We start from the raw sequence: 24,065 nt of genomic DNA on the forward strand, positions 1-24,065 counted from the left end.
AAATTAGATAATGTAAACATGTTATTTCACCAACTCGGTTGCCCACACCTTCCTTGTAAATCTGACGCTCCTTCACCTTTTTTCACTTCCCCTGGGTGTCTTGCCCTCATGTTTAACACGGCCACACAAGACTTGACTCTATGATCGTACTTGGATCTGAACTTACTGATAATATTCTATTATGAAACTCTCTGAGCATTTAAAATCGGGAAAATAATGTGTTTTTCAGAAAGATATGAAGATTCGCTAAGATAACATACTGTTATGCTGAAAATAAATAAAAAATAAATTTAAAAAAATTTACAAAGAAAAGAAAAGAAAAGAACAAAATAAATGTAAAATTGAAACTTGCAAGTCCTGCAAAAGTGAGATATATGGTGCAAATGGCAGGAAAAAAATATTGGTAGCTAATACTCATACAGTACTTATAATGAAGGGATTTGAGGGAAATTGGAAGGGGAAGTGAGCCATGAGAGACTAAGGACTCTGAAAAACAATCTGAGGGTCTTGAAGGGGCAGGGGATGGGAGGTTGGGGGAGCCAGGTGGTGGGTATTAAGGAGGGCACAGATTGCATGGAGCACTGGGTGTGGTGCAAAAACAATGAATACTATTACACTGAAAAAATAAAAAAATTAAAAAAAAAGATAGCATAGAGGAAGGGGACAGTTTATAGAATTCACAGTGCTGTAAAAGTAGGTTCTACAATTGAACAGCAATTCACAACTGTTCTAATAAGAAAAAAATAAAATAGAAGAGATTATAGAGGCTTTTCTCCAAACAAACACCTCCTGTCTGGACAAGAGCTGGAAGGAACCTGAGTGATTTCCCTATTTCTTGATGGGACCCTCAGTTTAACTGTGTATCAGAATCCAGAACTCAGTCCTATCGATTGCCAGGTGTCTTTTCTGGGGGTCTCTATGCACAATTTCCTGCTGATGCAGACTCATTAGTATAATAATAGACTTAGAAAGTCCTGGTTTCTCTACCTCTTCATAGCAAGCATCTTTTAAACCCAATATTTGACTGAGACAGATGCCAGGCATTTAGAACAAGTTCTCGGATTGGCCAATCTATTTTCATTTGGTTGTCATGGATGGACTTGAACTATTTCGGGATTTACTGAATGTGAATAATGGCTAGATTCTTCTCATTTCTTTACATGAGAATTTGACAGCATTGATTTAGGAAGGGTTAAGGTTGAGGAAGGTGTGAGGCCTGCCTTTCTGCAGATTTTTCCCTGTGATCACATTTAACTCAATTCCTCCTGACTCTGGTCAATGGCAAGAACACGTAGCTTTGATATCCTTTTATATACATGTTGACAGCTCTGATGTTTCCACTCCGTCTTCTTATAGCCTTCAGGCAGAGCACACATAGTTCTCTTAACCTTCCCACATAGATTTTATTTTGTAAATTCTCTACCATCTTGTGACTTCCTTCAAAGCTTTCCATCTGTTTTCCTTTGAAGAAAGCCCATATAGAAAATCAAAAGGGCCAGCAGAAATAAAAGTGCAAATATATTTTATCTTGCTTTTTCTATCTATTTCATTTTCTTTGTTTGTTCATTAGCAGGATGAGCTTACAAAAGAAGGCAATAAGCTGGGGCGCTGGGGTGGCACAGTCCTTAAGCGGCTACCTTTGCTCAGATCATGATCCCAGGGTCCTGGAATTGAACCCCACATCAGGCTCCCTGCTCCACGGGGAGCCTGCTTCTTCTTCTCCCACTCCCCCTGCTTGTGTTCCCTCTCTCGCTGTGTCTCTGTCAAATAAATAAATAAAATCTTAAAAATTAAAGCAATAAGCCTTTTAAGTGAGTAATTGCTCTGGTCCACATAACACCATGACTAAGCCAAGTGCTTCTCTCTGAAAACATAAGTAAGATTTGGTGCTAAAGTGAAATCAATGAGTATGAAAGACAAAAAACAAAAACAAAACTAAAAGTTCCCTTTTAATTCCATTAGTAAAGAGTTTATTAGATTGGATATTCAATCCAATCTGAATGATTAGACATAAACAGGAATGTGGTTGACATTTTTTCAAGACTTTCTTTCAGGAGAATACAAGATAACCCTAAACAATGCTTTGCCAAAGTATCACTGGAAGGCTGAATAAATTTTGAAGCCACTCAGTATTTTACCTCATATCGAATCTTGCCTGCAATCCTACTTTGAGATTGAACTATGCAAAATGGAAAGATTTTGTCAATAAAACACACACACACACACACAGGTCGGCATACATTTATATCCATTTTCATGATGTTGGTTTCTGAGGTTGAGGTGTTGGTTGTTTTTGCCATCTCTCTTCCCCTCCATTTTTTTTTTTTTAATTAGAAATACTAAGTACATCTCCTGTGTCTAGATATTATGTTGGTGGGATTTGTCCATGCCAGCTTTACTAACAAAAGCAGAATAAAATAGAAAACAATGTTTTTGACAAAGCCAGTATTTTTAATGTTTCAATTTATCTAAAGTTGGAATTTCTACTGTTCATGTTCTTCACCAGAAATTTTAGAAGCTATTAAAACAAGAAGTTTTTTTTATCATTTCTTTTTTCCAAGAGTGTGTACATGTAGCAAATGGCAAGCAAAATATTTGATTTTGATTTTAATTATAATTGTTAAGGTACTGGGAAGATATGGATTCATGTAAAGTAATTTCTAATTTAGTTTGAACCAGTAGGGTTTATAAGCACCTTACTTATTAGTTAGTAACTTATGGATTTAGAAGAAAATTAAAAATCAATTTGAAAACTGATTTATAGAAAACTAACTCCTTTCCCTGTGTCATCCCTCCTCAGTTACGCAGAGAAGTAAAAACTTACTAATACACATGGTGTGCCATGTAGCTACATACAAATCTAGATGTTCCTTCCTCCCTCAAATTTGTTACCAATAAAGCTTTAAAATAATCTTTGTTAAGGTGATGTTTCATTTTATGTGTCGACTTGACTGGACCATGCGGTTCCCAGATATTTGATTGAACATTATTTCTGGTTTGTCTGTGACGGTGTTTCTGGATGAAGTTAGCATTCATCGGTCAATGAGCAAAGCAGAATGTACTCTCTCATGTGAGTGGGCTTCATTCAATCCATTGAAGGCCTGAATAAACTAAAAAGACTGAATAAGGAAGAATTCTTTTTCTGCCTATCCTTGTGCTAGGAGATTGGTCTTAGATTGAAACTTACATCATCAAATAACCTGGTTCTCAGGTCAGACTCACTTTGGAACTATATCATCAGATCTACTGGGTCTGGATTTTTTAGTGTCTGTAACTGCATGAGCCAATTCCTAATAATAAATTTATATGTATATATGCTGTTATGTATTATATCATGCTGTTTATATTTATAATATACAGTGTGTGTGTGTATATATATATATACACACACACATACACATATATATATACACAAAAGTTTAATGTATTAAGTTCTCCAGAAATAAAACCAATACTATTTAAATTATTATATTATATTACATTATATTATATTATATTATATTAATCTAGAGAACACCATGTTGGGGAACATCATCAAAGAACATGACCACTGATGACCTTGTGGGTTAGACCTGAGCACTCAGAAGCTCTTCATTTCCTCCCCTCTTTTGTGAATGTGGGTTCTGCTTGCCTTTCCCACTGTCAAGATCTTCTCCAAGGACTTGGTCTTGAGATAGTTATGTGATGTTGAGAACATCCACATAGTATATGCAACTAAACCCAGTTAAGGCCTCTTTACAGATTTTCAAGATTTGGTGGGTGGGTGCAGGGACCCATTTGTCTTGCTGCTGTTCATGACAAGCCTCTTATGTAAGTTCCATCTGCGTATTATAAAAACCACCAGCAAGGTCGAGTGGTCTGCCTCTTCCTCCATTCTTTCTCTGTTCTCTGAATACAGCAGCAGTCACAGATGACACCCAGAAAATCCCCTAGAGGGTTACAAACCAATTCCCTGACTAATACATTTAATTTATTTAAAATGTTATGCAATAACAAAAATATGAAAGAAAAAAACAAATTCATACTATTCTTCAACGTAATATATCATTTTCCTCACCTTTATATTTCCAAATTTGGAATGTATGAGTCCAGGCTATATTGTAACAGTGTAAATGTAACCTTTTATATGATCTCCCTATAGCAATTTCTGGACACCAGTGCATGAAATTCCATGACTACAAAGGAAAGATCTATTTCTTTATCAGAGATGAAGTTTGAAAGGCAAATACTTGGAAAAAGGGTGTATATTGACTTTAATTTATGTGCAAGTGAATGGGTGGTATTAGATACCTTTGAGAGTTTGTTTCCCAAAGAAGGTATGGTTTGGAGAAGGAAAATAGCTGAAGAGGGTCACAGAAGGAAAAAGAGGTGGTAATATGCCCTAGGGTCTCTTTCTGCCAATGTCACATTTCTGTAAAGGCCACTGTAATCAAGACCACTCTCCCAAAGCTGACTGGGCACATCTCCACTCTGCTCTGACCCTTAGGAATAATTCTGGGGATAAGAAGTTGCCTTCTTTTAAGATTTAATCTATTCTCTAACTAGAACTGTGTGAAAATATAAACTACTAAGCAGATGGCAGCTTGCCATCTAGGGCAGCCTGACCCACTATATAAATTCTAGGGAGAGTAAAGAGAGAAAGGATTCTTTTTCTACTTGGGCTTATTGTAAGCATAAGTACTAGAATATTCTTCCGATAATACCTAGAGTCATGTCTCGATTGTTTACTTGTCAGGATCAACTTGACTGCTTTCTGAAGATCACTGTGACACAGTAAATGTTAGCAAATTTTCAAAAAGAAATAGATTAAAGCCTGAGCTTTTGTCAGTCACTGAAAAGGAAAAATAAAATCCATGTATCTATTTTTAATTTGTATAAAATACCAACTTCAATTTCATGCCAAATTGAGTGTCATTACAGGATTAAATAGTTTGGCTACTAGTTTTTGACATCATAGGCAAAATATTGTAAAATTTAACTTTTTGGCGGTCTCCAAACATAAGGTTATCTCATGTTAAGTTTGAACTTAACACATTGTCTTGTCCTTCTATTATCTAATCATTTCTAAAATTATCCAGAGTGAAAAGAATAACTTCCTTTCTTAGTCATCTGTCTTCTAGCTCACATTAGTAGGAAAGTATTAATGATCCAATTTTCCAGTTTAAATTTTTAGCAGTCTTCAAATTACCCCCCAAATTGGAACTTTTTTTTTTCCATAACCTTTCACCTCATAGTTGCTTTATTTACATATCTGCTTATAATTACTTAAACATGTGTTTTAGTTATTGTGTTAGGAGCTACAGAATCAAGGGTGAACTACACATACAATCAACCCTCAGTGGTCTTGCAGTCTTTGGATAGGAGACATTTAAGAGGATCACAGAGCCCACCCCAACAGCTACAAAAACAACAACAACAACAAAGATGCATGTGTTCTTGCTAGAAGAAAGTATAGAAATCAGAGGGAGGGACATGAAATCCAGCCCTCAGGTCTGAAGAAACATATTAAGGTAAGATGATGTGAGTGAAGTCTTCATCTTAAAATATGACTGGAAATAATGGCCACAAATTGGATGGAAGGATTTTGCAGTGGCACCATTGGCCAAAAGTAGCATGATTCATACCATGGTGTTATGTAAGCTAGAGAAAATTAAATTAAATTCAAATGGCTTAGGTAATATATTCACTAAATTTCAATTAATTTTTCAAGGGAAACATATTCTTAATTAACTTGTATAAGATCATTTAAATTCAGGGTCTGGCCTGATTTATTTATTATTTAAATAAATAGCATTTATTAGGAAAAAGTATGTTATTCACAGAAGTGTTCATAAAAAAAATGGGGGATATAATATAAATACTCACTCAGAAGTCTATTAATACCTGATCATCAGAAGTAAGCTCAAAAAACTGTAAATCTGCTATGTTTTCCTCAATCTGCTAGGGTCTTTGAGATAGGAAGTCTGAATAACCTGCAGATACATCCTGATTCTCCTTCGTCTCTGTCCTGTTGGGCCACCTATGTTGAAATATTTCCATTAAATATATTTTTAATCTCAAACAGTTAAAACCCTAGGTAAAAAACTTCATCTGTAGGGGAATAATGTTTAATCCATTTTTAAAACATCACTATATTGTTCAAACAAAATTATATTAATTATAAAAAAATTTAAGTAATGTACCAAAATACAAAGAAAATGTTAGGAAAATAACTCACCTAATAAACACTATTTCACATACATATGAATGTATGTATGGGGAGAGCTAATGAGAGTAAGAAAGAGAGTAAGGGAATTTCAGGACATACTCTTAATTCCAAATCATATTATATTAATTAAAATGTATTAATTTAAAATTTTCCCAAGTTTACTAGGAGAAAAAAGAAAATTTAAGTGACTCTAGAAACATTACTGAACTTTTTTTTTTTTTTTTTTTAATTTTCATGCTATCTTTATTGAGTTTTTTTTTTTTTTTTTTTTTTTTATTTTTAATAATTAACCCTTCATCCTAGGAAATAACAACCCAGATGTCCTTCAGCAGGTGAAGGTTTAAACAAATGTAGCTCATCTTTCCCCTGGAACACCCAACAATTATGAATTCTTGACACAGAGAACAATTTGGAAGAATTTTTTTTTTTTTTTTTTTTTACTCAGAGAACCATCTAGAGATTCTTCCAAATTGTTCTCTGAGTTAAAAAAAAAAAAAAATTCTCAAAAGATCACATGCTATATGATTGCATTTATATAACATTTTTGAAATGACAAAATGATAGAAATGATGAACAGATTAGTGGTTGCTAGTGGTTAAGTAAGCAGTGGCGTGGGATGGATGTGGATGTGGCTCTAAAAGGGCTGCGCTGAGTGGCATGGTGAAAACATATTTTCTCAGCTTTATCTGTGCTATTAGCTTGCTTGAAATATCATGCTAGAGTCTACCAAGATGTCTACCTTTGGGGAAACAGGGTGAGGGAACACCAGATCTGTCTGTGTTATTTCTTACAACTGCAATCTGCAATTCTTTTAAAATTGGAAGCTTAATATAAAAAGAAAAAGCAAAGTTGATGAGAAAAAGAGGTTTGAGACCCAGCACTGAAAAACTCAGTAATCCTAAAAAGATAGGAACCTAATTAAAATATTAACTGGTTTACACATGTTAAGTGCTCAAAAATGCATAAAAGTACTATAAATATGATATTTTATCTTGAAAAAGAAAACCCCTCAAAGCCTAAAGAATTTTGTGCCTAATCAACCACTGGGAAAGGCTTTATTATGTGGGTTCCTATGGTTTTTATGTTTTCAAAAATATCAAAAAGTTCTGATGAGCTTTTATGAGAAGAAAAATAAAAATCAGGTTTTCTTTGGAGAGTCTTAGCAATGATTATTTTTTGATAGGTTGTACGAATAATGAACAGCATAATAGAAAGCCTCTAGGAAGAAATTTCAGAACTGAGATAATCTCGTCATTTATTCAAGGGACTTTGGTCAGTCATAATGTAAATAAATATAACTATCTTTTTTAGTACTAGGCTGTGACTTGTTAAGAATGAAAATAATTTGAGTTAGAAAGAATTTTTTTTTCCTACAAACTAACTCTATAAAGGCGTGGAAAAAATAGGGAAATATAAGTATCTTAGCTTCATTTTAAGCTGATCTTTGTAAAATGGAATTCTTCCAAAGTAAGCATTTATAGTACCATTTTGAGCTAAATGTAATATTGAAATCTGTATGAATGTGCATTAATTTAATCCATGTGTGCCTATGTTTAGCAACCAAGTAGAGAATTAATATCTATCCCTTCCATAGTGATAAAGACTCAAATTCTTCACAACATTGTAAACCCTTCTTAACTAAATCATGGTTACAATAATAAATTCACATCTTGAAGGGCTTAAACCCAAGAGAATAAAGAACTTAATAATGAAAGTTAATGGGTTACAATCCATTTAAACTGTATATTCAGAAAGACTATGTTTCATTGGGGAGCTTTTGCCAGCTTAATGAATGAGAATCTTCTGTCCTGCATGTAAGAAAGAAGCCTGGTTAACCACACAAGCAAGGTCAGCTCACTGATCAAAACACTACCAGAGAAGACAGAAGGTGTTTGAAGGGCACTTTATCTTCCAACCTGGACCATGACCTTGACACAGGGACATTTTTCCCCTTATTATAAAATAGCAATTTACTGTGATTTTGTTTTTGAATTAATCATTTGAGGAAAGAAGTAACTTTCCACACTGTAAGGTAATATCTATATCTATATCTATATTTATATCTATATCTATATCTGTATCTATAAGGGCAAAACTTCAGGTTATTCCCTTATCTATTTCTTGTTTGTGGGGCTCAAAGACAGAAGCCACCTTAATGAAGGAATTAAAATGTCCCATGAAACAGAGGAGATGGTGTTCTGCTATGAGAGTCAGTCAGGCTGATTTTTGGAGTTAGGCCATATAATCCCCAAGTGATCTTCTTTGTTCCATAGGCAGATTCATTACCATATTGCTCTGAATATTTATTAACTAACCTGAACTAACTGACCTGCCACTCTGAAACAGGTGCCCAGCTCTGCCCCTGGTGTGTGTCTAAGGATGCACATGGGAAAGAATTAGAAATTAATACCGTGAATTAGAAATATATAAACTGGGCAAGTGGACAAGGTTTGCTCAAGGGATGGAAGTGGAGGGAAAGAACATGACTCCCTGAAAGAAAATAGCCACGAGTAAAGTGGAAGTCTGGGAGATGGGGCCAAACTGCACATCAGGCCCTACAAGCAGAGAGAGCAGTGGGGCATGGTAAGGTGTGAGACTGTGTCAGGCTGTCTGGCCACTTAGGACACCCCCCCCAACACACACACACACCTACCTTTTCCCAGTCTTCTTCCTGAGTATGTGTACTTGAGAAAGACAGAGCTGTGATATACAGGAAAGAACTGTGTCATTATGACCCAGTTTTAGGAAAAAAAAAAAAAAGGTTATAAATAGAAAAAAACTGGTTATAAATGTGAAGGAAGAGAAAAACCAGCATTTAGAAAATCTGCCGTGGCAGAAACAGTGGTGATAGCAAAGAGGATAGCAAAGATCTCTGATGATATGGGTAGGTGGTACAAATCACAAAATCCAGGGACATTAAGAAGTATAACTTTATTTTTTTTAATTGTTCAATTTTTTTTAATATTTTTATTCAGGTAGAGCAGAAGAAATTGAATAAAAATTTGTCAGACACCTTCCTCAATCCAAAAGTCAGTACCCAATTTGCAGGAACCCTATAGAGACCAAAGGGTAGGAGGATCTTCCTGTCATTTCTTCACTCAGGTGAGGTGTCCATCATCGCAGCTGGGTCATTGGCCAACAGACCACATAGGTAAATGCCATGTCATTCCTTATTGTTCTTCACCCAGGTCTTTTGTTCTAAGTGACACATTTGTGACATACAGGGCATCATGGGAATTATCTTGCCATGCTCTGCTTCCTTGAGTGGGCAGACATTTCAATGATGCTGTCTCAGCCTCATTAGTTTAGATGGACGTCTCGGGCAGTAAGTGGATCCTGTAATGCTCCTAAAAGACTTCCTCATTCCCAAGTTTCTTTCAAGATATCCCAGTGCAGGTCCCTTCTCTGCAGGACCCACTAAGATCTTAAAGCACCTCATTTTTCTTGCCCCTCCCCCTTCTCCTCCAACATGAGGCTGGCTTTTCTATGTGGAACACTTCAGCAAATATAAATTGATTGAACTGGGTCTTTTGAGACCATTATAGTAGTAGAGATAACAGAAGCCTAGCCAATAGTAGATTTTCTAATTTATAATTATAACAGTTTATAATGTATATTATAATGTAACTAAGAGTTTCCTAATTTATAAGCCTAGTGTCTTCTCAGTTTATATTAAGGACCAAGGCTTGTGGCGGCAAAAATCTCAGAATATAATTCTTTTTCCCCTGGCTTCTAATCTGTCAAATCCTCTCCCTTAGGGCAAAGAGTCTAGAAAGGTCTAAATACTTTAATATGGGGAAAAATGGGTGAGTAGAGATGCAAAAGAAAAAGTTATAGAAGAAAGAGAGAGAGAGATAATGGATTGATAAATAGATAGATAGATAGATAGATAGATAATTACTCTGCCACATTAGTGAAACCTCCAGCTGATCCTGTTGATGAACACTCAGAAAAGTGACTTATGAAATACTGTGAATCCTGTAATGGCTATATTGCTGGATAAATCTAAGATGCAGATTACATTCCCTTTCACCCATTATTTAGGATCTCGCAGTGATAGTTTTGGCAGCCTTATAACTCAGTAAATACTAATCTTTGAGAATTTTTTGTAGTAGCAACATTAAAATGTTATTTAGCATTGGACCAAGTCATCAGGAATCCTAAAATGTGAGAGATATATGACTTAATAACATGAAATAATAACAATATTAAATAAAGTTAGTCCATACATTTTTTTTTTTACCATACATTTTTACCATACGTTTTACTATACATTTTTTTTTACCTGGCCATAGAGGGCATGAACTTTTTTTTTTTTTTTAATTACGTTTATTTTGTGTATGTACACATAAAAGAGAAATCGCCCTCTATCCCACCCAGCAGAAAACATGCATAAACCCCAGCTATACGTGGAGGGAAGGGGCCCCAACCCCAAGTTAGTGGTTGGGATGGTGCAATCCTGGGAGTCCCACGCGCTAGCTAGGAGAGGGCTGGGCTGAGGGGGTGAAGAGCCTAAAACAAGCTGTGCCATAGCTGAAGGTCTCTTTGATGCCCTTGAAGTAGTACCGCTGCCTGCCCTGCCGCGTCTCCTCCTCCCTCAGGGGCTGGCATGCCTCTGCCTTCCATGCACGGCTTAGAGTCTCCGTTCTTGTCCAGGAAGGTCAAGGTGATGGTGGCAAAGTTCCCTTCTGGCCAAGATTTAAACTCCATTTCATCACAATCAGTTTCTCAGGGACCAGATCAGTGAACTCCCCAGAGACATTGCCATCTACCAGGTGAAATTTCCCACCTTTGTCTGCTTCCAGCATTGCAGGAGCATGAGTAAAGGCCTCAACCAGCTCTTGGGTGGTGAAGACTCTATAGAGCTCCTCTGGTGAGGTCAGGAAGGTTTCTCTAAGGACATGACAAAGGACTGTGGAACATGAAACAAACGTGGATCAAAGGCATATAGAGATTTCATTCACATACAATTTTCCTTCTTAGATAATCTTTCAAACAAAGCATAAGATGGCCAACATTAAAGATAGTTATTTACTGAAATTAAAAGTAAATAGCTGTATATTATCTCAATAAGTGTTTTTACTTTAGATTGATAAGAACTTGTGCATATGACCTCTCTTAAAGCTAGATAATCAATTGTAGTTGGGTCCAAGTAGGTGGGTGTTATTTCTTTACTAACTTGTTTGGGTGTATCAGGTAATGTTAGAAAAATACTTCAGTCCTTATTTGAAAGGTAGTATTTCTCACTGCATCTATCTAAGTGGGAATAAAATTGGTAGAAAACATCATAGATATGATAATATCAATTATCATATGTAGAGTCTTATTCATTCCATAACTCCTTTAATCTTTGTGACAGCCCTGTAACAATGCACTTTTATTTTCATTCATGAGTTAGGAAACTGAGATACTGAAAGCTTGTGTAGCTTGCCCAGGTAAGTGAGTGAGTCAGAATTTACAACCAGGCAGCCTGGCCATAGAGGGCATGAACTCACCTTTTGCACTCTACATTCCAGAAGGTTCAGTTCCCTTAGACCTCATAAAACAAGAGGTAATTAGCCTGAGCATAGAGGTGGCAAGGCTTCCAAGTGGGATTTCAGTATAAGGGCAATCAAAGACAAATTTTGTGGCTTTTTTTTTTTTAAAGATTTTATTTATTTATTTGAGAGAGAGAGAGAGAGAGAGTGAGAGAGAACATGAGAGGGGAGAAGGTCAGAGAGAGGAGCAGACTCCCCATGGAGCTGGGAGCCTGATGCAGGACTTGATCCTGGAACTCTGGGATCATCACTTGAGCCGAAGGCAGTCGCCCAACCAACTGAACCACCCAGGTCCCCCAACAAATGTTGTTGTTTTAATCCGAATTATTGGAGACTTTTAAAAGTTTATGTATCTTTATTTGGGCTGATAAAAATGTTAATTTGTTCAATTGGTTAAAGGATTTACATGTGAGGATATATTATTTAGGTATACATAGTTAGCTTAACCTTTTTCTTAAGGCCCTGTCCAAAGGCTTTTCCATGACAAGCCATGGTCAATCTGTACTTAAATACCTGAGAACATATAGAAATATAAGTGCAAGAAAAGTAAGGAGAGTCTTGAGGGAAAAACAAAAGTATAAATTTAAGTTACCTTCCTAAAGAAACCCACAGATTAGGTCATCTCACATTACACAAATTTTTCAGAAAGTGTGGTATATACAATGGAATATTACTCAGCCATCAGAAAGGATGATGAATACCCACAATTTGCATTGACATGGATGGAACTGGAAGGGATTATGCTCAGTGAAGTAAGTCAAGCAGAGAAAGCTAGGGAAAGAAATCAGAGGGGAAAAAGAACCATAAGAGAATATGGACTCCAGGAAACAAACTGAGGATTTCAGAGGGGAGAGGGGTAGGAAGAAGGAGTAGCATGGTGATGGGTTTTAAGGAGGGCACATGTTACAATGAGCACTGGGTGGTATACACAAACAATGAATCACGGAACACTACATCAAAAACTAATGATGTACTGTATGGTGACTAACATAACATGATAATAATAACAGTAATAATAATAATAATAATAATAATAATAAATAATAATAAATAAAAAGCAAATGTGGTGTAAGGTAGAAAGAAAAATTTGGAGTCAGGCAGACCAGAATGTGTACTTGTTTGTGCTGTGACTTGGGCAAGTTAACTGACTTCTCTGAGCCGTAGTTTCATAACTATAAAGTGCAACTAAAACTGCCTATGCAGGTTGCTGTACAGATTAAGTGACATAACATGAAAATCCACCTTGAACCATGGTGGTAGCTGCTTTAAAGCCATAAATATCCCTGCTTGAGCAAGATCACTGTAATGGTAACTAGGAAAAATGAGTTTGTCACCGATCCTCTGAAGTCAGCCAACTATGTATCTGCTGAGAATGAAAAGTTCTGTCTAGACGCTCATTCATGAGTTGCAGAATAGGATGCCCTCTGTGGTCAAACTGCCTGAGTTTGAATCCTGCATCTGTCACTTACCAGGGGGTTGCTTACTAGGCAATCTGCTTCATGTACTTATGTCTTAGTTTACTCATTAATACAGTGTATACCATAGTACTCTCCTCATTGGTTGTTATGAGAATGAAGTCTTAGGGCAGGGACTTACACATGATTAGCAGTAGAGAAGTGTTTGTTCAATACAGATCATTACAATATATTTCTGACTTAAACTCTAATAATGGATTAGACTGGATGGTTTTTTAGTCACATACATTTCTGATATTCTTTGATTTGTGATTCAAATAGACAGTTGTTCCACATCTTATAGAGGCAATCAGAGGTATAAGCTTTTGGATATTTGGTAAATACTATTTTAAAAGCCTGATTAATTCAGCTTCACGATTTGGTCTGAAGCTACCTTTTTTATCGGCCCACAATATCTGTATTTTTTTTATTGAAATCATTGTGTTTTTTGTGTATTTAAAGTTAAATAAGGCAAGTAAATTTTGAATTAATTATCTATCCCCCAAGATGTTTGATTTCATATATCCCCCTTATAAGAATTTGAGTTCATGCGGGAAGAAAAGAAGAAGCCTGAGCAAAAGTGTAGTCACCTTGATACCAAGGATTGTGATTATTAACAGCAAAATAACAGGTTATCCTTATAGAAACAGGCGATCAGACTCGATCAGACTCTGAGTCAGCAATTTCCTCCAGTATTTTTAAGAGTCCTGTCCTATTAATCTGCAGTCTGTTGCCAACCACTCAGATTGCTCCCCAAATATTAACTCCATTCTCCATACTGGATTCAAAGTGTTCCAGACTTATTTCTGATCCCAGTGTATGATTAGATGCTGACTGAGTGTCTGAGACAAGTGATGAGACACCTTGTCAAGGTTATAGTTAGTAGCTCAGACACTCCATCTCATACAATTTAGAGTTGGAAGGTGGTAACTGCATTTATTTCTGTTAAGTGAGCTTTGGAGATAAATGGCAGGCTTCATTTTCCAGCTTAACACTTTTGTGCGGGTGAATAATGGATAGCTAAAAGCAATGACGATATCTTAACAAAAAAAGAATGGGAACTGGGATTTAGTTTCCTCCATCTGTCTAAAATAATATCTCCTATCTCTGAGGTATTATTGTCATCTCAATGGTACCCCCATTCATTAGACTTATTTTTGGAAAAACCTAAACATTTGAGAATCAACCGAGGGATTATTAAGTATGGTTTTTGCAGAGTGCAGACCGTGCCATAAAAATTCATATGTTTCATCAGAAGGTTACATCCAACTCAAAAGTAAAGTTTGAAACTGAATTTTAAAGAATATGATTATGAAGGAAAGCTTAAAAGGAATGTTTTCCAGGTGAAACTAGAAGTTGGAGTTCCCAAAAATATAATGTGATGGAAATATAGTTCAGCTTCAGAAAACATAGACCGTGTCTGGTTTCTGTGTAGGAAGCCAGAAGCAAGCATCGCGGAAAGCACTTCAGATAGATTTGCCATCAAGAGAGGGGAAGGCTTTCTCTAGTTTCCTACAAAATGTCAGATATTGACTTTCAAAACTGTGATAGAGAGAAATATAAAATATTTAATCCCTGCCTGCTCCTCAGTGGTGCTTCTGTTGATTTGTGCTGAAGGGAAGGGCATTGGCGGGGGGAGTGAAATGTGACTCACCCATAGACTTAGAGCGCAACAAAATACGAGTTTTTAAACTACTTGCTCTCCTTGGCCATTCCTGCTTCTTGGTTTAGCTATTAATCTAATTACCCCAGTCAGGCTAAAATCCCTAGCTGCTAAAGTTTGTTAGAAGCCACAGCAAGGGAAAGGTTAGTGGTACCCATCCCTTGATTGCTGAATGCCTGGGGTCCTTTTCTATGGCAGATGATGCATTGTCCCTGTGCCTGCATTGCCATAATCCCACCGTTCTCCAAGCCAGTATATAATTTTACAATCCTTCTCATGATTAGCATATTCCAATAAAGTTCAAATTTGTATAGCCTCAAAGCCATTAACATTTTGTAGCACATTCTGGGTGGCACATTGCTCATTCAGAAAAATGTCTGTAGAGGAACACTCTTCTGATATATTACACTCCTTGGTTCATCATTTAAAACTTGAGACATCCACCAGCATATACATCTTATTTAAAGTGTCAAAAGAGGGCAAAAAAATTTGCACTGACTTAAAAAGCCTTGTTACTTAAACTTCAGGGATCACTGCATCCATTTTCCCTCATTACTGTTAACCATTTTTTCCCTATTTTTTTCCTCTATCCATTCACTTTTAAATGAGAGTCACAGGAGGGAGAGAGTGAGTAAACACCTTTTAAAGACCAGCATTTAAACCAAATTTTTTTTAGGAAAAAATAAAATTATTATTTGTCCAGGTTTAAACAAGTCACCGTAGAAATATCTATATTCTTAGGAGCATCTTCTTGGCAGTTAACATTTTTGTAAAATATTGTTATTCAGGTAGGTGAGGCTAAAAAACAATCGAAAAACAATCGAATTTCTCACTTTTGTACAGGGACTCAATAAAACTATTAAAGTCTGTAGGAGGATCTTGGAGTTTAAAAATTATAGCATTGATCATTTTTTGTCACTTCTTAGGAATCTATTATAGGATAAATCACTGAAGAACATGACTGCCATTTGGCTGAGTAGAAACTCAGTATCACTGTTTGCTTTTTATGCTCCTATGGGTGGTTGGGATAGAATGAATGATCATCTCCTAATTGTGATGGAGTGAGCTTTTTGAATGACTCTCCTTTTACTCAATTTAATAGTGTAATTGTCACCACCTGAGATTTATTCTTTCACTGGTTCTCAAACTCTGCTGGACTCTGATTCTCCAGAGAAGCTTTTTAACAAAAAAGTTGCCCAAAGTCCACACGTAGAAGAATCTGTTTGCAGGTGGTTGGGAAAGAGCATTGATTTTTGCAGTTTTATCCACTCCTTATGTGACTCTGAGACACTTAGTTTGGGAAACACTGAGTTCAAGTGATTCTTCAGTGGATTCTCTAAAAATACAGATGCCTCTAGGAGATAAGATATGATCATACACTTATGTCCTAGATTGAAGTTTTGTTTTGTTTTTCTAATTTGTTTCTGCCTCATAGGATGACCCTCCTTGAACAAGACCAGTGGTGTGTTGACAAAGTGGCTGAAGGAAGGGTGCGGGGTGGATTATGTGATTGGATAGAAAAAGCCTTAATTTGTAGCATTTGCTAATTTCTATGGTGTAAATTCTTTATCATGGCTGATAAAAGGTACTAATGGATTAACAACCATCTCATAAAGTTTCTCTTGTGAGTTAATGACATGAGGCTCCTGCATACCACTGAGACTGTAACTATTTTTAAGAAAGAAAGAAGGTAGTTTCTGAATATTTATATATGGCCCTGGGCCAGTAAGGTATGGCTGGGTGTGATGCTCTTGTAAGGACAGCCAGGGAAGGGTTATGGTCAAAAGCCAATAAACAAAAGCTATAAGAAAGGAAATTCTGTTTAAAAGTTCAACAGGATTTTATTTGGGATGTAGTGTTTTGGACCTGGTATAAAAGCTGTATGAATGAGAAAAATTGAGGAAGGTGGCTGAGGTCAGGTCTTAGGTTAATGACAACATGTAGGCAGGTCAAACAAGAGGCATCAGAGAAAAGAGGAGATGAACCACTAACCAGAAACCTAATAGGTCCACACAAAATCAAGCAGTAGCTCATTAAAAATGTCAAAGCCAGATGAAGAAGGTAACATGTTTTAGACAGAGAGTGGCAAGTGGAGAGAAGACAATTTGTGGGTAAAGTTGAAGATGAAGCCAGGACAAGGATCAGGAGTGTTGGTACTAATTGCCTTGCTACATTTACGCAGCTTCAGGAGCAAAGAAGACCCTTAATACAGTAAAGATGTATAGTAATAAACACTACTGAAATACAGAGATTTAAAAGGGAACCTCAAATTATTCTAATTAGAGTGAAGACTTGCTAAACTATCTATGTGATGTCAAACTGTGCCATGTATGTTAACTTCTGACAGACACAGTGGGAAACTCATCATTACTAGTGTCCTCACTTAGAAGCCACATTCCAATTTAAGTTTTTCTTTTTCAAATACAACAATATCAAAAATGGCTACCAGCTTTCTGAAATGTTAGTAGCTTATGATTTCTCTGGCAATAGGCAGTGATCTTCAAATCATCTATTTCCCTTAGGCTCACAGTGGCAGACCCTTGGAGTATGCATGAGCTTTTGTCCTACCATATAAAAGTAACTTGTAGAACAGGAAGAATTATTACTTTAACTACTTACCAATGCACTCAAGATGGAAGAGTGATCTCTTTTATCCCATGTAAAAGAATAGAATGATCAATCATTCAGTGGCATCTTAAGAGTACTATGGGGATTCATGAAGATATTGGAAGGGCAACCAGTTTGTTTTCTCCAAAATAATTGTTTAATAATTATACACAAAAACTAATGTAATATGTTAAGACAAAGATAATATTTCAGGGAACAATTAGTCTCTATTATAATGACAAGTACCTTAGATAATGAATTATAAGGAAAAGGAAATAGAGTTGATTTATACCCACAGAAACAAATTCTGAATGAATAACCTTATTATAAATGTATATTCATTTTTCTTATTTGATTTTGTCCACATTATTTCTCACTCTGACACTCTTTTTGCAATATAATCAAGCATAAAGATTTAGAGAAAGATAGTTCTATTTCTTATTGGTTTGGCATGTAAGTTTCATCCCCAAACCAAACTGACTCATGAAAGCTGATAAAAAGAACTGATACCACAGACTGAAGATAAATATGCTATTTACAAGTGATTTGAGGGTCTCAGATCAGAAGTAAGTTAAACAAACAAACAAATAAACAAAAAACACCTAAAACTACCTGGAAGTATTAAGGCAGTTATTTTACTTCATGTATTTCGAGAACATAATTTCTTTTAAATGGCACTCCTCTACCCTGTAATTTGGACCCTACATAAGTTAAATAATATAGTTTAATTCATGGCTATTAAATTATTTAACTAATAATTAAGTATAAGTTTAATACATTTATATGTAGTCAAAGGGCAGAGTATAATGCTATCTTCAGTGCATAATTTAAGAATACTCAGAAACAGCATAGCACAAAAGTGACTTTATTTTTCTGAGCATTGATAATTAATAATAAAATAATAGTATGAAATGTAAAAACTGTGATCTAAGAAAAAAAAGAATACAATTATACCTATCCTGAAAATAGGTATATCTATGCTTTTTGGTAACTGGAAAAAATAGAAATATTTTTGATTTTATGATTATTTCTCATTTATAGTGAAATGAGAAAACAAACCAATTAATTTTATGATTATTTCTCATTTCTAACAAAATGAGAAAGCAAACTCCATTTTCAGGAAATAAAATATTTTCTCCTTGGACTCGATACTAATTTGTACAGAGATACTAAGTAATGTCACACTTCACAAGGTCCTCAATAATTTATTGCAAATGGAGTATATACTTACCATGCTGATTTCACCTAAGATGCATCATATGTAATTCATGAAGTGGCTTTGAATTTCTTCAGTAGCTCTTTGAAACTGCAGAGGTCAAATTTCCCTGTAAGTATCAAAATTTTGTTAGAAAATAATCTTCTAGTTTCTTCATCCTTAAAAAGTTATCCAATCACCAAACAAAACAAAACAAAACAACAAAAACAAAAACAAAAACAAAAACAAAAAAACCCCTCTATTTGTAGGTGATCTTAGTATATGAGAACCCATGCATGGAAGAATGGCATCTTTTGATAATGTTGTATGGTAGGAATGATAAGACAGTTTTACCTTCCGTCCAGGTTATCCTATGAAAAATCTACCTACAATTCCAGAAAAACTATGAAAAAAATTCCAAAACCATTAGAAATGATGTTTAAACATACCAGGGAATTGGTATGTAAGTTAAAGGAAATAATGCTTCAATCATGCTATTTTACCATGAAAGCCTTAGATTAAATGTAGGTAAAAGACCTGTCTTTTATTGAAAATGTTATTTGTTTTTTCCCCAGAAATACATTAAAGAGATAACTTTTATATCCAGAATGGCATAATTGTCACTTAAATTAATTTTCTTAAGAATGGAATAAATAAAAGTACAAAGAGTGTGATAAATTTAGTTGTTTTATGAATAGTATTTGTTTGCAGTTGCATAGGATTTCTCTGGAAAATTACATAAAGAAAAAAAAACTCTAGATAATGGTTCTACTGTTTCTGTAGTTTCTAAATACTACCTTTTAAAGTTATTGCTCAAATGTAGATATTTAAATATTTTATAGATAAAGACAGAATTCCCAACTGTAAAAGAGGAAGAATTTAAAATTTTTAGAAAATTTCAAACTTTGTTAGACACAAATCTCTGAATCTCTGAGAGACAAAAGATGAATTTCCATCAGTTTGGAAGCCATTTTGTAGAAATCTCTTTGGGTCTGTGCTGAACAGAAGAAATACTAAGGGGGCGCCGGGTCCTGGGATCAAGCCCTGTGTCAGGATCACTGCTCAGTGGGGAGTCCGCTTCTCCCTCTCTCTCTGCCCTTCCCGGACCCCTGCTCATGATTGTGTGTGTGCACGCTTGCGCTCTTGCTCTCTCTCTCTCTATATATATATATTTATATATGTATAATAAATAAAATCTTTAGAAAAAAATTGTTATGGACTTACTTATGGACTGTTGACCTTATTGTGATGAACAATGGTCTTGGTTTTTCTGAGGGACCCAGTATGGGTCCTTTGAGTTTTCTGAAAGGGGTTCTGAAGCCTCTGAGAGAGAAGGATGAGGGAAAAAGAAAAGTGAGGAGATGTGGACATCTCCTTTTGCAGGTGCCATTGGCAGTCTGTCTTAGCTGCTGAAAAGTTATTTCTGGCAAAGACACAAAAGGCTTCGAGTGTTCTTGCTTGATTTTGCCCCAACCGACTCAAAACTATTGGGCTGAGTTCAGTGAAAATTAAAACAATAGTAAGAGTAAAGCATTTGACATTAAACAGTTGTCTTTTTTGAATATGAGCATTTGACTTCCAAAACCATATCAAACATTTCATCTGTTAACCAGTTTTGAGAGATACATCATTTAAAACATTGTGCTTTGCTGAGGATTGGGCACAGTAAAGTGCTTGCAAAGTTTAAGACTATAGACCTTATAATTTGGGTTAAATGCTAGGTGGAAATAGATGTTTGTTTTCAAAACTATTGTTATGTATTTAAAATCAGAGCATTGACTTTCCTCAGGTCTTGCTTTTTCAGTTTTACCTATTATAGAATCTTCTATCAGTAGAATTATGCATTACCAACTTTGGTTGAATGAGAAGTAAGAAACATGGAAAAGAAGATTTTAAAATTAACAATGTATCTCTATGCCTTTTCCTGAGGTTATACTTTTACTCTTTAAAGATTTTATTTATTAATTTATTTGACAGAGAGAGAGAGAGATCACAAGTAGGCAGAGAGGCAGGCAGAGAGAGAGGGGGAAGCAGGCTCCCTGCTGAGCAGAGAGCCCGACTCAGGGCTCGATCCCAGGACCCTGGGATCATGACCGGAGCTGAAGGCAGTGGCTTAACCCACTGAGCCACCCAGGCGCCCCTACTTTTACTCTTTAAAGGCCACTGGATCTCCTTGGCATTTTTTGTTTGTTTGCCCAACAGTTTCTGGTACTTTTTTGGACCTTCCACTACTGAAGCTAGTTTCCTGTGTTCAAATACATATAAACACATGCATTAGACAATATAGAAATTGAGAGGAGTTAGAATAATGGAGAGTGCTTGTGCATTATTCCAGTTATCAATTCTATAACAAGCTATTGATAAATTTAATTGCTTAAAATGGTCATTTGTTTTGCTACCAGTCTTCAGTTTGGAGAAGTCTCTGTGGGCATATTCACTCAGCTCCACAAAGCTACAGCTGGGATTTCTTTCTTTCTTTTCTTTCCTTTTTTTTTTTAAAAGATTTTATTTATTTATTTATTTATTATTTCATTCTATCTATCTATCTATTTATTTATTTATTTTGAGATTTTATTTATTTATTTATGGAGATCACAGAGAAGCAGGCAGAGAGAGAAGAGGAAGCTGACTCCCCGCTGAGCAGAGAGACCAATGCGGGGCTCCATCCCAGGAACCTGGGATCATGACCTGAGCTGAAGGCAGAGGCTTTAACCCACTGAGCCACCCAGGCGCCCCCTGCTGGGATTTCTTAACAGTGGCTTGAGGTTAGGATGACTCTTCCATTTTCCAAAATGGCTCACTCACAAGGCTGGCTAGTTGTCAGTTGGGATGGAAGATGGTTAATTGAGAGGTCTATCAGAGCTATCGGCTAGAGGCTATTTCTTAACCACCTGAGCTTCTCCGTAGGGCTGCCTTTACTTTTTCAACATGTAGGTTCAAAAAGTGAGTGTTCTAATGGATAGGAGGTAGAAGCTGCCATCTCTCAAAGATCTGGAAATTGGCACAGGCCTACTTTTACCATAGTCTTATTGTTGAACAATCAGAACCCAAGGAAAAGGAATGTTGACTCTAACTCTCTTTGGGAAAGGTGTGGGGAAAAAAAAAAAAAAAAAAACCCTGTGGCCTCCTTAAATCACCACAGATGAGTTGTGCAAAATTTGGAATCTCAAAATATAAGTATGCTTTTGCCCATACCCAAAGCTACAGTAGGTGGCCATCAACACAGTGTGATTTTTCTTACATTCAAATTAATTTTTACAATGGCCTCCCAGAGTACCTAAAGTTTACTTACTGAATTTTAGAGGTTAAACTTCTCTCTGCCTGATCCCCTCATCTTAACAATGAGAAGGAAGGAGAAGGGAAAAAAAAAAAAGAAAAGAAAAGAAACTCGTGTGTTAAATGCACAGTCAATAGCAAATTTCATTTGGAACTCTGACATCTAAGAGGGTTCCTTCTCCCATCTTTGGACTGTGTATTGTCTTCAGAAAGTTCACCACATGCGTAGAAAACCTAGGAAATCTTGGTATCACATCACAAGCAAATTTACTAGATTGACTAACTGTTCCCAAAGAGTGAAGGATCCTGCAGCAATGAAGTACATACATTTGGAAGGTAGAAGAAATCTTACAAAGATTGAAGACACATGTAAATACTTTGTGGCTAGGAAGTGGGCATACATGGGAAATAGAATTAATGAGGTAGGAACAGAAGGAAACATATGGACACTGGGTGATTTAAATGCACAAAAGAGAGAAGTAGAAAATGAATTTTGTGGAAAATTCTTAGGTTTCACCCTGAGGACAAAAAGAAAGGATTTAACAGGTTTTAGTTTAATTCAAGCACTAACTAGAATAAAAGTATAATTATGATATTTTGATCTGTAAATATATAAAAATGACAGTTCTTTTGCATATGAAAGCATAAAAATGATCTGCATTATGCTTTCTTGAAGAATAATGAGGGATGTCTTAAATATCACATAAGCCCATCTAAATGGCTTTTACACAGCATCTTCCTTTATTCAATTCTAGAAGATTTTTTAAAACTGCTTGAAATTGATTAGGCCATCTTTGGTTCCCTAACATAATAAAGCTTAGAAAATAGCTTTCACCGAGCTGCAGTATATTGTAATTTAAATTGAGTGATTTTCTAGCAGAGTCAGGTAAACGATGAGCCAAACTACAATGTGGCCTTAGGTGAACCTATTCTAGGAACAAGCAACTTATGTTTTAACTTGTTTTAGCAGATAAAACACAAAGGATACTGTTTATTAACCTTGTTCTCTGCAGGTAGAGACTTTGTACGTTGTGGTGTGGTTGGATTGAATTGATCAATTTAGCCAAACTGACCAGTCATCTCAGAACTAGGGATGTACAACCAGAGCTAATTATAATTTAGATGTAGGTATCAGGATTTCTTCCTTTCTTCCCTTCCCTTCCCTTTCCTTGTTCCCTTCTTTCTTTCAGAAAAGTAGAGCCGGTTTGCCACTATTTATTACAAAAGCATGGAGTGAGTCAATTAATACATTCAGCTATTTTTCTCTGGCTAGAATAAAAATAACCTGTATTATACACACTATCTATAATAGTTACATAATCCTGATAACTATATTTAAAAATAGCTACTGAAATATGTCAGGAAAGTTAGCCGAAAATAATAGACACTGGCTTTTGCTGATTTAAGCAAAATTTGGATTTATTCAAAGGAAGTGCCGAAAAATGCCAGAAATCCACACTCAAATTATTTATTGCCAGGGATGAAGCCTCAGAATCCTGCTGTATTGTACAGCTGGTCCGGTGGTGGTCCAGGGCGCTATCACTGGTCTCATCTTCCGCAGCTTGCACCACTGACCCACCAGCATGGAACTAGAAAGGCTGCAGGATCTTGCCACAAAACAAGCAAATTCTTGTGGTTTCTAGCTTTTGTCTGACCAGGCACAACCCATGGGTAGAGCCAAAATGTCTCAGCTCTGGCTGCCATAATAAAATGTCATAGATAGAGTGACTTAGTGAGCAAACATTTAATTTCTTACAATTCTGGAGGCTGGGAAGTTCAATATTAATATTCAACAGGGTTTAGTATTTACTAAGGGGTCTCTTCCTGTCTTACAGATGGGTGCCTTCTTGTTATGTCTTTACCTGGTACAAAGAGGGAGGAGGGCTCTGTTCTCTTCTTATCAGGTCACTAATCCCGGCATGGAGGCTTCACCTTGATGATCTCATATAAATGTAATTAGTTTCCCAAAGGCGCCACTTCAAATATCACCACATTGGGGTTTAGGGATTTAACATATGAATTTTGGTGAGGTGCGAACCTTTAGGCAGTAGCACAAGGTTCCATGACATCAAATCATTAGCATTTGTGCTTTAGAGAAGGTACTGAACCCTTGGCAACTCTGAAA

At 36.0% G+C, this 24,065-nt stretch overlaps 1 pseudogene; it reads right to left on the reverse strand.

Annotated features, from left to right (window-relative positions):
* Positions 1-10,683: 10,683 nt before the first annotated feature.
* LOC131827911 (activator of 90 kDa heat shock protein ATPase homolog 1-like) lies at positions 10,684-12,997 on the reverse strand (annotated as a pseudogene).
* Positions 12,998-24,065: the final 11,068 nt, after the last annotated feature.

Source organism: Mustela lutreola, chromosome 3 (assembly GCF_030435805.1).
Source record: "Mustela lutreola isolate mMusLut2 chromosome 3, mMusLut2.pri, whole genome shotgun sequence".
Classification (NCBI taxonomy): domain Eukaryota; kingdom Metazoa; phylum Chordata; class Mammalia; order Carnivora; family Mustelidae; genus Mustela; species Mustela lutreola.